Source organism: Aquarana catesbeiana, linkage group LG05, assembly GCF_042186555.1.
Source record: "Aquarana catesbeiana isolate 2022-GZ linkage group LG05, ASM4218655v1, whole genome shotgun sequence".
NCBI lineage: Eukaryota > Metazoa > Chordata > Amphibia > Anura > Ranidae > Aquarana > Aquarana catesbeiana.
In genome coordinates this window covers 197,364,842-197,378,079 of record NC_133328.1, presented here as the reverse complement: position 1 = coordinate 197,378,079, position 13,238 = coordinate 197,364,842, and positions in this window count along the sequence as shown.

Genomic DNA, 13,238 nt, shown 5'->3' with positions numbered 1-13,238 from the left:
ACTCGATAGGCAACAGACCTCCTCAGCATGCCACTCACAATGGAAACAGTAATTGATTATAGAGTTTTTATATACATTTTCAAGGAGGGCTTTTAACCACCTTAATACAGGGCACTTTTCTCCCCTTCCTGCCTCAGCTTTCAGAACAGTCGCACTTTGACAATTATTAGTACGTGTTAGGGGTGAGTAACGCCGCCTGTAAATTAAAAAGTGATCTTAGTGAATCACTCTTCTCATATGAGAGTGCACTCAGGTGAATTAACACCAGGTGTAAGAATTCGGTGTGCTCAAATACTCCACCTTCTAAGGATAATAGAACCTTGTGTAAAAAATATGCATTCATCAAAATCCCATTATATATATTGACAACAAAATTGAATATTCCTAGAGACTCCTCTTAGACATAAATTGTAAACTGATAAAAAAAACAGCAGTTTGGGGTTTAGGTATAGGGTTTCCCCTTGAGGAAAAAGGTTAGGACTCAGGGACTGGAATAGGGACCTCCTCCAAAGGTCAAAGGTCAGCAGGCGGGTCCCCAGAGGTCAATGATCAAGAGGCATGGCTGACCCACCCCCACCAAAGTGTTCCGCCTACCCCAACTAAGTCAGGGAATGAACAAGTCAGGGAATGAACAAGTCGGGGAAAGTGAAGTATTGGAGCACACCGAATTCTTACACCTGGTATTAAGTGCACTCTCATATAAGAAGAGTGATTCACTAAGATCACTTTTTAATTTACAGGCAGCGCCACTCACCCCAGTGGCAGAACAGGGAGATGCCTATGTAAACAATGCATTTCCCTGTTCTGCCTAGCAACATGACAGAGATCTACTGCTCCCTGTCATCGGGAGCAGTGATCTCTGTCATGTTCTAGTGAGACAATCACCCCTACAGTTAGAATTACTCCCTAGGACACACTTAACCCCTTTATCACCCCCTAGTGTTTAACCCCTTCCCTGCCAGTGTCATTTACACACAGTAATCAATGCATTTTTATAGCACTGATCGCTGTATAAATGACAATGGTTTCAAACGTGTCCGATGTGTCTGCCATAATGTCGCAGTCACAATAAAAATCGCAGATCTCCGCCATTACTAATAAAAAAAAAATTATAATAAACATGCCATAAATCTATCCCCTATTTTGTAGACTCTATAACTTTTGCACAAACCAATCAATATACGCTTATTGCGTTTTTTTTTACCAAACATATGTAGAAGAATACATATCGGCCTAAACTAAGGCCGAGGCCCAAACTAAAAAATTAGGTTTTTTTATATACCGTATTTATCGGCGTATAACACGCACTTTTTTCCCCTTAAAATCAGGGGAAAATCGTGGGTGCGTGTTATACGCCGATCCCCGCTGATTGTGAGCGGAGCGATCGCCGCCGACGTACACATAGCCGACTGTACTTGGCTCTTCTCGGTTCCGCTCACAGTCACTCCCAGTCCCGCCATTGGACCTGTGTTATGTCCATCATAAGGCGGGACTGGGCGTGACTGTGAGCGGTGCCGAGAAGAGCCGAGTATACTCGGCTATGTGTATCTCGGCTCCACCCAGTCCCTGTGATCTCAGCGGCGCTCGCTCCGCCGAGTCCCTGCAATCTCGGCGGCATATTTAAATCTGTCCAAGCCTGTAATGGACACTGGGGGCAAGGCTGCGCTGGGGCAAGGCTGCAATGGACACTGGGGCAAGGCTGCATTGAGGCAAAGCTGCACTGACAAGGCTGCAATCACAAGGCTGCAATGACCACTGGGGCAAGGCTGCACTGGGGCAAAGCTGCACTGACAAGGCTGCAGTGACCACTGGGGCAAGGCTGCACTGGGGCAAAGCTACACTGACAAGGCTGCAATGACCACTGGGGCAAGGCTGTACTGGGGCAAAGCTGCACTGACAAGGCTGCAATGACCACTGGGGCAAGGCTGCACTGGGGCAAGGCTGCAATGACACTGTCAAGGCTGCAGATGGACACCGATAAGGCTGCATTGATGGGAATTTAAATGTAAGTTTTTTTTCCTTAAACTTCCCTCCTAAAAGTTTTTTTCCTTAAAATTCCCTCCTAAACTTGGGGTGCGTGTTGTACGCCGGCGTATGTTATACGCCGATAAATACGGTATTTTTTGGGTATATTCAATATAGCAAAAAGTTAAAAATATTGCTTTTTTTTTCAAAATTGTGGCTTATAGAGCAAAAAATAAAAACCACAGAGGTGGTCAAATACCACCAAAAGAAAGCTCTATTTGTGGGAAAAAAAGGACGTCATTTTGTTTGGGTGCAACGTCGCAGGACCGCACAATTGTCAGTTAAAGCGACGAAGTGCTGTATCACAAAAAGTGCTCTGGTCAGGAAGGGGGTAAATCCTTCCAGGGCTGAAGTGGTTGAAATATATATAGCACTTTGACAATTGCGTAGTCATGCACCACTGTACCCATATGGCATTTTTGTCATCTTTTTCACACAAATAGAGCTTTCTTTTGATGGTATTTAATCACCACTGTATTTTTTTCCCTAAATAAACAAAAAAAGGGCCAACATTTTTGAAAAAAAAACATTTTTTTTATAACATTTATGTTATAACATTTTGCAAATAAATAATCTTTCTTCAAACATTTAGACACTTTTTTGAAAATAACCCAAATCAGTGTATATTATATAGTCTGTAGGAAAGTTATAGAGTCTCCAAACTATGGTATATATATATATATATATATATATATATATATATTCTTCTACAAGTAAAGGCGCAAAAGATCTATAACCATATATATCCTATATGCATCTACTGGATGTGTTAGATACACATAATATTATATGCTCAATGAGTCACCAAGTCCACAATCTCTATGATTGATGATTGTTATGGAGGAAGTCCACAATAGTATTTAAAATAATTGTAACTGGTTATTAAAAAGGGGGCGGGGGGAAGGATGGGGATGATCCACTCCCACGGCTGCCCTCACAGAGGGATAAAGACCATATTACCAATACTGAAAAGATAAAAAGAGGGAGAAAAGGTGCCTCTGGGTGCAGATTTTTAACAAATTTTAATATGCAATGAAAGTTCTCTCATAGTGCACTCACAGTTATGGAGTTAAAAGAAAGCATTAAGTCATATCCCAGAATCTGGGGCTGTCCTTGGTGTAGTCGATCCCTTGTTTGCTCCTGTCTGTGGATGTTCCGAAGTTTCCTCATACACCGCTGGATGGTGGAGTCTCTCATCTCTCGTCAGAACGAGGCTTGAGGCACACGGAAGTGTCCAGGCGGAGGGGGGTGACGTCACCGGATTGTGACGCATTTCACGAGCGCGCAGGCTGTGGGTAGCGTGAACAGCCACTCTCCTTTCTCAAGCTCTGAGAAAGGAGAGCAGCTGTTCACGCTCGTGAAACTCCCCAGATTCTGGGATATGACTTAATGCTTTATTTTAACTCCATAAATGTGAGTGCACTATGAGAGAACTTTTATTGCATACTAAAATTTGTTAAAAATCTGCCCCCAGAGGCACCTTTTCTCCCTCTATATATATACATAGCGATCAATCCTGATGTACTCACAACCTTTCTTGGGACCCAAGAAAGCCAAGACAGTACAAATATCCCCCCAAATTACCTTTTTGGAAAGTATGAAAAGTAGACAGTCTAAGATATTTAGTAAGAGGAATGGAACATTTTTTGAAGTTGTAATTTTTTGTCACAATTTTTTAGAAGAATAAAAAAAAAAGTTTTTTCAAATAGTTTTTTTTGTCACAAGTGCAGTACAGCGTCGTCATATAACTGGTGTGGCGGTGACCAGAGACACTGACTGGTGTATGTGAAAAAAAAATACAACAAAAAAAATGTAATAATAGTTTTTTCAATTTTTAAAAATATTTTTTCATTTATTTTTTTATTACATTTTTTTTTACATACTGTGACCAGAGCAATACAGTGTTACCATAGTAAGACTATACAACTCTAGGGAGATGATCAGGATTTTTATTTTTTTTACATACTATGATTACTTACAGCGCCTTGAAAAAGTATTCATACTCCTTGAAATTTTCCATAGTTTGTCATGTTACAATCAAAAACATAAATGTATTTTATTGGGATTTTATGTGATAGACCAACGCAAAGTGGTACATAATTGTGAGGGGTAAGTAACATGATAAATGGTTTTCAAAATTTGTTGCATTTGTATTCAGCCCACCTGAGTCAATACTTTGTAGAATCTCCTTTCGCTGCAATTCAGGCTACAAGTCTTTTTGGGGATGTCTCTACCAGCTTTGCACACCTAGAGAGTGAAATGTTTGCCCATCCTTCTTTGCAAAATAGCTCAAGCTCTGTCAGACCGGATGGAGAGCGTCTGTGAACAGCAATTTTCAAGTCTTGTCACAGATTCTCAATTGGATTTAGGTCTGGACTTTGACTGGGCCATTCTAACACATGAATATGCTTTGATCTAAACCATTTCATTTTAGCTCTGGTGGCATGCTTGGGGTCGCTGTCCTACTGGAAGGTAAACTTCCACCCCAGTCTCAAGTCTTTTGCAGACTCTAATGCCCCGTGCACACGGTCGGATTTTCCGATGGAAAATGTCCGATCGGAGCGTGTTGTCGGAAATTCCGACCGTGTGTGGGCTCCATCGGACATTTTCCATCTGATTTTCCGACACACAAAGTTGGAGAGCAGGAGATAAAATTTTCCGACAACAAAATCCGATCGCGTCAATTCCGACCGTGTGTGGCCTGTTCCGACGCACAAAGTGCCACGCATGCTCAGAAGAAATTCCAAGACGGAACAGCTCGTTCTGGTAAACTTAGCGTTCGCAATGGATACAGCACTTTCGTCACGCTGCAATGTTAAAAATGGTTTAATACAGCGCACTCTCTTCTTCTTTATAATGTGACAAGAATTAAGTAGTTTTGCTGCTCATATTCACACACACTTCTCACAAAGTTTTATTTTTGTTTTTTTATTGGGATTCCCTGAATATATTGTTATTAGTTGTCACATCTGACAGAATTTTTTTTTTTATTTAATTTTTTGGGGGATTTTAAGCCCTTTTTTTTTTTTTAATGTTTGAATTTTTTCAAAGGCTGATCTTTGTTCAATGTTATTTTTATTTTTACTCCAGAATATTTTTGTGTGTGTTTTGTGTGTCAAGTTACCCCAATACCATTGATATATTTTATTATTTAATCTCAAGGAGATTGTTTGGTGTTGGTGTCCCTTGTTCATTTCACATTGTATATTTGAAATGTACCTGAATCCTCACAAACCAACTGTCCTTTTTGAAGTAAAACACATAGGAGAGTATAATTCAAAACAAAAATCCTTTATTAAGGGCTCAGAACCAAACAAAGAGGAAGGCAACACTGGATCAACAGGAGAAATTAGCAAAGCCTGGGACCCCCACGGCAGATATCAATTCTTGAACATCAAAATTGGTGGCCAGAGGAGTCCATATGTAAGGGAGGGCAGTCTGGTCCAGAATTCGCAGAGATCCGGATAGCAGCAGATGACATGTGTGTCCCCAGGCTGTGGTACCACAAGAGGCTGCATTTTTTGGCCGACCAGACTGGATCCAGGGTCCACACTTTCTGGTCTTCCTTTCACGCTTCCTTCCGGGCTGTGGCTGTGCAGTTGGAGATGTGGCAGGAGGAGGAGTAGGACCTGGAGGAGGACTGGGAGGACCTGGAGGAGAAGGAGGAGGAGGAGGAGGACCTGCAGGAGGAGGAGGAGGACCATCGCAAAGGTGTGTCTGAGCTGTCATTTGGCCCCTCATACCTTTGTTAAGAGCCTCCAATATGAGCGCCTCACACAAGACTTGTTGGCCCTCCTCCATCCTCTGCATTTTATATGCAATGACGGCAGCAATGTCCTCCTCCACGGTCTGTCGTGCTCCCAGGACCTCTGTAGCCCTCCAAAAGAGCCCTCCGGTAGCCTCCTCTAGGGCACTCCTCCTACTGCCACTTTCTCTTTTCAGGGGGGGTGGAGGGACCTGCAGATCAGCCAGCCGGCTCGGCCCGGCCACCTCTTGGCTGAGACTTCCCTGTGTATGAAAAAGGGACATGGTTGTAATGTGTTGCTTCATCAATCACAATCCTAAATTAGTACTCCAAACTAACATCTAGTTAACATCATTGATTGGACAAGCAGAGATATTTAGAAGAATGCTATACCTGACTCAATCTGGGCTCCTCCACATGTTGCCTGGAAGGCCCAGGTTGGGCGTCAGAAGCCTCAGCCGGGGGGGAAGGAAGTGTGGAAGGAAGACTGGAGAGGGATGGCCTGGGTTCAGTCTGGCCTGCCAGAAAATGCAGCCTGTCGTAGTACAACATCCTGGGGATATAGATGTCATCTGCTGCTCCGGATCTCTGTGAATCCAGGACTTTCTTGCGCTCCCTTAGATATGTGCTCCTCAGGCCACCAATGAAGATCTTTAAATAGGTGATGTCTGCCGTGGGGATCACCTGCTTCACAATTTCACACAATTGCACCAGTGCTGCCTTCCTCTTTGCTTGGTTCTTATAATGGGGAGGTTTAATCTCCCACAGACAGGGCAGCTCCCTTAAGATATCTATGAATACTGACATGAAGTCATTGTCTTTCACTAAGATATCCATGTTCACTGCAAGACACAACACAAGACAAAGCCTAATGTCAGACAAAACTCTCCTAATCTTGTTACAATATAGGCTTCAATGTAGAAGCAGTATAGGCACAAGTTTGTCTCTTACCTTCGTTCTTACGATCGGCGCGTCCAATGCTCCTTCCTCCGCTCACAGATCGTATGTAATACGCACGCGTGTTACGCTTTATACACACTGCGCATGCGTGTAACTCCGCCCGCCCCTGACGTTCTTTCTAGTCTATTCCCCGCCCCTTTTCGTTCGGCGCAGTGGGGGAAGAGCACATGGCGGAGTCACAGCAGGTGCGTGCTAATTGCAGGAACGAGGAGGAGGAGGAGGAAAGCCCGGATCCGGACACATCCCGATCCAGAAGGAGACGTTTTAAGGCCACAAATATGTCCTTTGGGGAGATGTTGGAGATGGTCGACATCATGAAGAAGTCCGACTATGACGGAAAGTATGGGCCTTACCCCAACCCCAATATCAGAAAGGCCAAGATCATGGCGAAAGTGATCAAAAGTCTGCAGAAGAATTTCGGGGTACGACGATCGAAAGATCAGCTCAGGAAGCGGTGGTCGGACCTTGAGAGAGCCCGAGCCGTACCGAAAGATCCGGAGAGTGCTGCAAAAAAGTAAGTAGTTGTGCTGTGTTCCTATTCTTTCTGTCTTTATTGCGTTCGTGCTGCTCCATATGCTTTTCTTAATTGTACAGTTTAAAAGGGCAACTTTAATGTTCATGGGCCCATTATTCGTTCGTATCAAACATTTTTCTTTCGGCCTCTAAAACACCATTGTTTAGGCCATATGCATTTTCCCACATTTTTTTTGGGCCTACTTAGATGTCAAATAGTTGTTTGTGTAGATGGGTTTGTTACTAGAATGAAATGCCAACTAGATTGTGTGTAAGGAGAGGACACTGAGCAGCTGTTTTCACATCTGGACACTGGAGCACTTGTGTGGGACACAAGAACACCATTTTTATTAGGGGGCCACACAGGTGCTCCAGTGTATACTATAGGGGGGTCTCCATCTGTGAAGCTTGTACTAAACAGGTAAAGTATTGCGGCTTGACAAAGGCCAATAAAAAAAATACATCTTGGAACTCGGCTAAAATAGACAATTGTACCCCACTTCTAAGCAATGTTTCCTATTTCTAGTTCTGCCATCAAATATCTGTGTGCTAATTATACCATTTTTGTTTTACATAGGGGAGAAAAGACTCGGAGGACACCCCTCATCCGAGGAGACCACAGACCCTCCACCTCTGGAAGAAGGGGAACTAACACCAACCAAGAAGAGCAGGAGGAAGAAGAAGATGTGGTGGAGATTGGCACCACAACAGGTGAGTGTCTGCGACCACAGGCTCAGGTAAAAGAGATGGATGGTGGCAGATTTTTGAGACCTGTTTTTGTTTTCTTTCTCTCTTTTTAGGTAATGGTGATGTGAGGGATCCAGAACGTTTCACATCAGAAAGTGCCCAGATCCTGATCGGGGAGATCATGGGGTGTAATGTCGAACTGCAAAACATACAGCAAAAAATCAATGATGTTATTAAAAAAAATAATAACATCATTGATGTTTTGGGGCGAATTTAAAACCCCACAAAATCACTTTTTGGATTGTGGTCCAATCTTTTAAATATTTTTGCAATGTTTTGAAAAGCCAAATTTGGAGGATGCACACAGTGTGCCAACATGTGCTATCTGCCATCACGGGAGATCAATGGACGCGTTTTGGGGGTGCAACCCCTTCCTCAATTATAAAGTAGCGTTGAGTAAGGGCTTGCTCCCCCAAAACACGTCCCTTGATCCCCCCTGATATCAGATAGCACATGTTGACATTCGTAAATTGGTGTGCATCTTCCAAATTTGGCTTTTCCAGGGGTGATTTCCCCCCATCTGAACGCTATATCAAACCCAGTTCCTAAATACTGATGTCTGATATAGCCTTCAGGTTTTACCTAATGTGAACTTTGTAAGTTCAAGTTTTTTGGCTTTCTTGTTGGTTTTACACAGGCCTGTTTTATCTGAAATGGACATTTCGATTTTTGATAATGCAAAAATTGTTATACAACAAACATGTTGGTTTGTTTTAAAAACCTTTGGTAAATGCACATGTGATTGTGCAGGTATAAAAAAGTTGCTTACTCAGGAATGTGTGGATTATTGTCTCAACACTACAATACAACACTTTTGGGGTGATGTAATTGCTGTTTTCTGCAAAAATGGGTGTTATTTCCTAAGGGCAAATCCTCTTTGCACTACAAGTGCAGTTTCAGTGCAGTTGCAAGTGCACTTGTAGTGAAATGTGTTTTTGCATTTAGGAAATAACAGCCAACAGTGCTTTGTATAAGGTTGCACAATCACGACATTTTCTGGACTCAACACATTTCTGTCAGGGTCAGCTAAAACAAACACAAGCAGTAAATGTCCACCAAGAATTTATTTTTTTTTTAATTATAAAAAGGCTTCACAGATTGTCTGGCATATTGATAGCCCCCCTACCCGCAAAGAACTCCAGGTAGCTTAACCGGACATCACGGGCACTCAGGGAGGGCAAGCCAGGACGGCCACTTTCAAGCGCCGTCAGTGTGGTTTGATGTGGGATTCCGGCCTCAGGCCCAACTGAGCCAGCATAGTTGGCCGAATGTTTCCTTAAAAAGTTATGGAGAACACAGCACGCCAGTATAATATGGTTCAGTTTATACTCCGCCATATGGATGGGTGTCAGAAATAGTCGGAACTGGCTGGCCAGGATTCCAAATGTGTTCTCCACCACTTTTCGGGCTCTGGCCAGCCGGTAATTAAAAACCCTCTGTTCCGGGGTGAGGGTCCTCATTGGGAATGGCCGCATCAGGTGGTCCCCCAGCGCAAACGCTTCATCAGCAACGAACACAAATGGGAGTCCTTCAACATTGTCCTCTGGAGCTGGCAAGTCCAAGCTGCCATTCTGGAGACGCCTGTAAAACTCCGTCTGGGCGATGACTCCACCATCGGACATCCGGCCATTCTTCCCCACGTCCACATACAGGAAGACGTAATTAGCCGACACCACCGCCAACATCACTATACTATTGAACCCCTTGTAATTATAATAGTACGACCCCGAGTTGGGTGGTGGGACGATGTGGATGTGTTTCCCATCAATTACCCCTCCGCAGTTAGGAAAGTCCCACCGCTGGGCAAAGTGGGAGGCCACAGTCTGCCATTCCTGTGGCGTGGAAGGAAACTGTTGAGGAAAAAATAAATAAAAGGAGAAAATAAACATTACTATTTTTTCACAGAAACATGGCAAGCAGATTAGGCACAAACATTATGTGGCAACCTCCAGATAGCATTTAGTAGGGGGAATTTAACAAGGCCAAAGTATAAGGTACACCTATCATATTCCCCCTCTCATGGGCCATTTCTAACATTATAGGGGGGGGAATCATGGACGGGAAACCCTCTTCACTTCATTGAGAGCTGAATGCCTAAATAATGGGTATTACTTGGAACAGCCCCTCCTTAGTTACGCTATTGGCAGACCACTGGACAGGTAAGAAGTGTCATAATACAAAGATATAAATACACATTGTACACATTTGAGGACATTTGGACATTCTGCTATTACCTATCAAGATAATAATAGAATACAAAAACTTGAAACAGTACCATTGGAAAGTATACAGGCAGGCCCTTGCACTACATGCTTTGGACAATTCATCCATAAATCTGACCAGTAAAGAGGTGGGTATAGTGTGTATGGGTTTGGCAAATTCAGCAGATAGATGATTGATAGATGATTGAGGATACATAGAGAATTGGGATCAGCAGTTGGGGGAGGGAGGGTTACAAAAAATTATTTGGGGACACCAACAAAAAAAAGCCTCTGGCACTCTGCCAGAATTTAAATCAAAAATAACATTTCCAAACATTTTAGGGGGTGTTTGGGGTAAAGCACTACTATAGAGATGATAAAATACATTGTTAAGTGGCTACATGAGGTGAATATAGGCCAGGAGACACTATGCTGGGGAGGTTATTGAAGGGCAAATATGTATGAAGGACCTAAAATAATAATTACATAAAAATCCAGCATGCATGGAACAAAGGGGACATTCACAGCATATTACAATCATGGTAATTAGGGAATGAGGAAAGAAATACAATATATTAGCAAACATTAAATACAATAAAATGTGATATAAAAGGATAAAAATCTTACCTTCATATACTCCTTCTGCAGGACCTGGATGATGGCAGAACAGGTCTCTGGGATGATGATACCCAGAGCCTGGGGGGAGATGCCTGTCGAGAACTTCAAGTCCTGCAGGCTTCTCCCTGTCGCCAAATACCGCAGGGTAGCGACCAACCTCTGCTCCGGAGTGATGGCTTGCCTCATGCAGGTATCCTGCCTGCTGATATAGGGGGTCAGCGAAGCCAACAAATGGTGAAACACGGGGTCCGTCATCCTGAGAAAGTTCCTGAAATCATCAGGATTATTCTCACGGATCTCACGGAGCAAAGGCATATGAGAGAACTGGTCACGCTGAAGCAACCAATTCTTGGTCCATGAACTCCTCCCCACCCTGTTCATGGACTGGACTTGTGTCAAGGTCAGGACCCCAACACCAAGCCCCCGCACAGCACGAACTCTACGAGGAGTACGCATACGAAACATGGCTAGAAAACGGTCGGCTGCTCAGAACGAAGTAACAGAACGCACTGAAGAACAGCAAGGCCTGTGAAGAGTGACCTGAAAACCAGTAACGAACGAACAAGAATACAATGACTACTTAAAGTCACGCGGAACTTGCTTGCATGCGCTGAAGAGCAGATACAAACCCACAAGCACAAACTGAATGGCAGAAAATGATCTGAAAGCCACGAGTCTGAAAAAGCGCGAATCGTCTCTCACCAAACTTTTACTAACACGAGATTAGCAAAAGGAGCCCAAAGGGTGCCGCGCTTGGTTCTGAACCGGCCTTTTCTAGTCTCGTCGTACGAAATTCCGACAACTTTGTGCGACCGTGTGTAGACAAAAAAAGTTTGAGCCAACATCCGTCGGAAAAAATCCTAGGATTTTGTTGTCGGAATGTCCGAACAAAGTCCGACCGTGTGTACGCCCTATTACAGGTTGTTTTCTAAGATTGCCCTGTATTTGGCTCCATTGCCACTTTGTGTTGGTCTATCACATAAAATCCCAATAAAATACATTTACATTTTTGGTTGTAACATGGCTTCATTTACAAAGCTTTAAAGCTGAACTCCAGCCTTGCCTTTAATCTTGCATAGTTGTGTAGGTTCCTTTACCATACTGAAATTGCTTACTCCAATTTCAGTGCACACTGAATTTCTCACAATGTGCATTAAAAGCTGCAGCAAGTCAGATACAGCCCACCTCATTTTCTGGCTGTAGGCCAGGAAATGAGGTGCAGGTTTTCCTACTTACAAAGCATGTATTTGATACATCAGAAAAGCAGAACTTAATATTTGGTACAAAAACCTTTGTTTGCAATTACAGAGATCATACGTTTCCTTTAGTTCTTGACCAGGTTTGCACACACTGCAGAAGGGATTTTGGCCCATTCCTCCATACAGACCTTCCCCAGATCCTTCAGGTTTAGGGGCTGTTGCTGGGCCACTAGGACTTTCAGATCCCTCCAAAGATTTCCTATTGGGTTCAGGTCTGGAGACTGGCTAGGCCACTCGAGGACCCTGAGATGCTTCTTATGGAACCACTCCTTAGTTGCCCTGCCTGTGTGTTTCGGGTAGTTGTCATTCTGGAAGACCCAGTCCCTCTTACCGAGGGAAGGAGGTTGTTGGCCAAGATCTCACGATACATGGCCCCATCCTCCCCTCAATACGGTGCAGTCGTCCTGTCCCCTTTGCAGAAAAGCAGCCCCAAAGAATGATGTTTCCACCTCAATGCTTCACGGTTGGGATGGTGTTCTTGGGGTTGTACTCATCCTTCTTCTTCCTCCAAACACGGCGAGTGGAGTTTAGACCAAAAAACTCTATTTTTGTCTCATCAGACCACATGACCTTCTCCCATTCCTCCTCTGGATCATCGAGATGGTCAGTGGCAAACTTCAGATGGGCTTGGACATGCTCTGGCTTGAGCAGGGGGACCTTGCATGCTCTGCAGGATTTTAATCCATGACGGCGTAGTGTGTTACTAATGGTTGTCTTTGAGACTGTGGTCCCAGCTCTCTTCAGGTCATTGATCAGGTCCTGCTGTGTAGTTCTGGGCTGATCCCTCACCTTCCTCATGATCATTAATGCCCCACGAGGTGAGATCTTGCATGGAGCCCCAGACCGAGGGAGATTGACCGTCATCTTGAACTTCTTCCATTTTATAATAATTGCGCCAACAGTTATTGCCTTCTCACCTAGCTGCTTGCCTATTGTCCTGTAGCCCATCCCAGCCTTGTGCAGGTCTACAATTTTATACCTGATGTCCTTACATAGCTCTCTGGACTTGGCCATTGTGGAGAGGTTGGAGTCTGTCTGACTGGGTGTGTGGAAAGGTGTCTTTTATACAGGTAACAAGTTCAAACAGGTGCAGTTAATACAGGTAATGAGTGGAGAACAGGAGAGCTTTTAAAGAAAAAATAAAAGGTCTGTGAGAGCCGGAATTCTTAT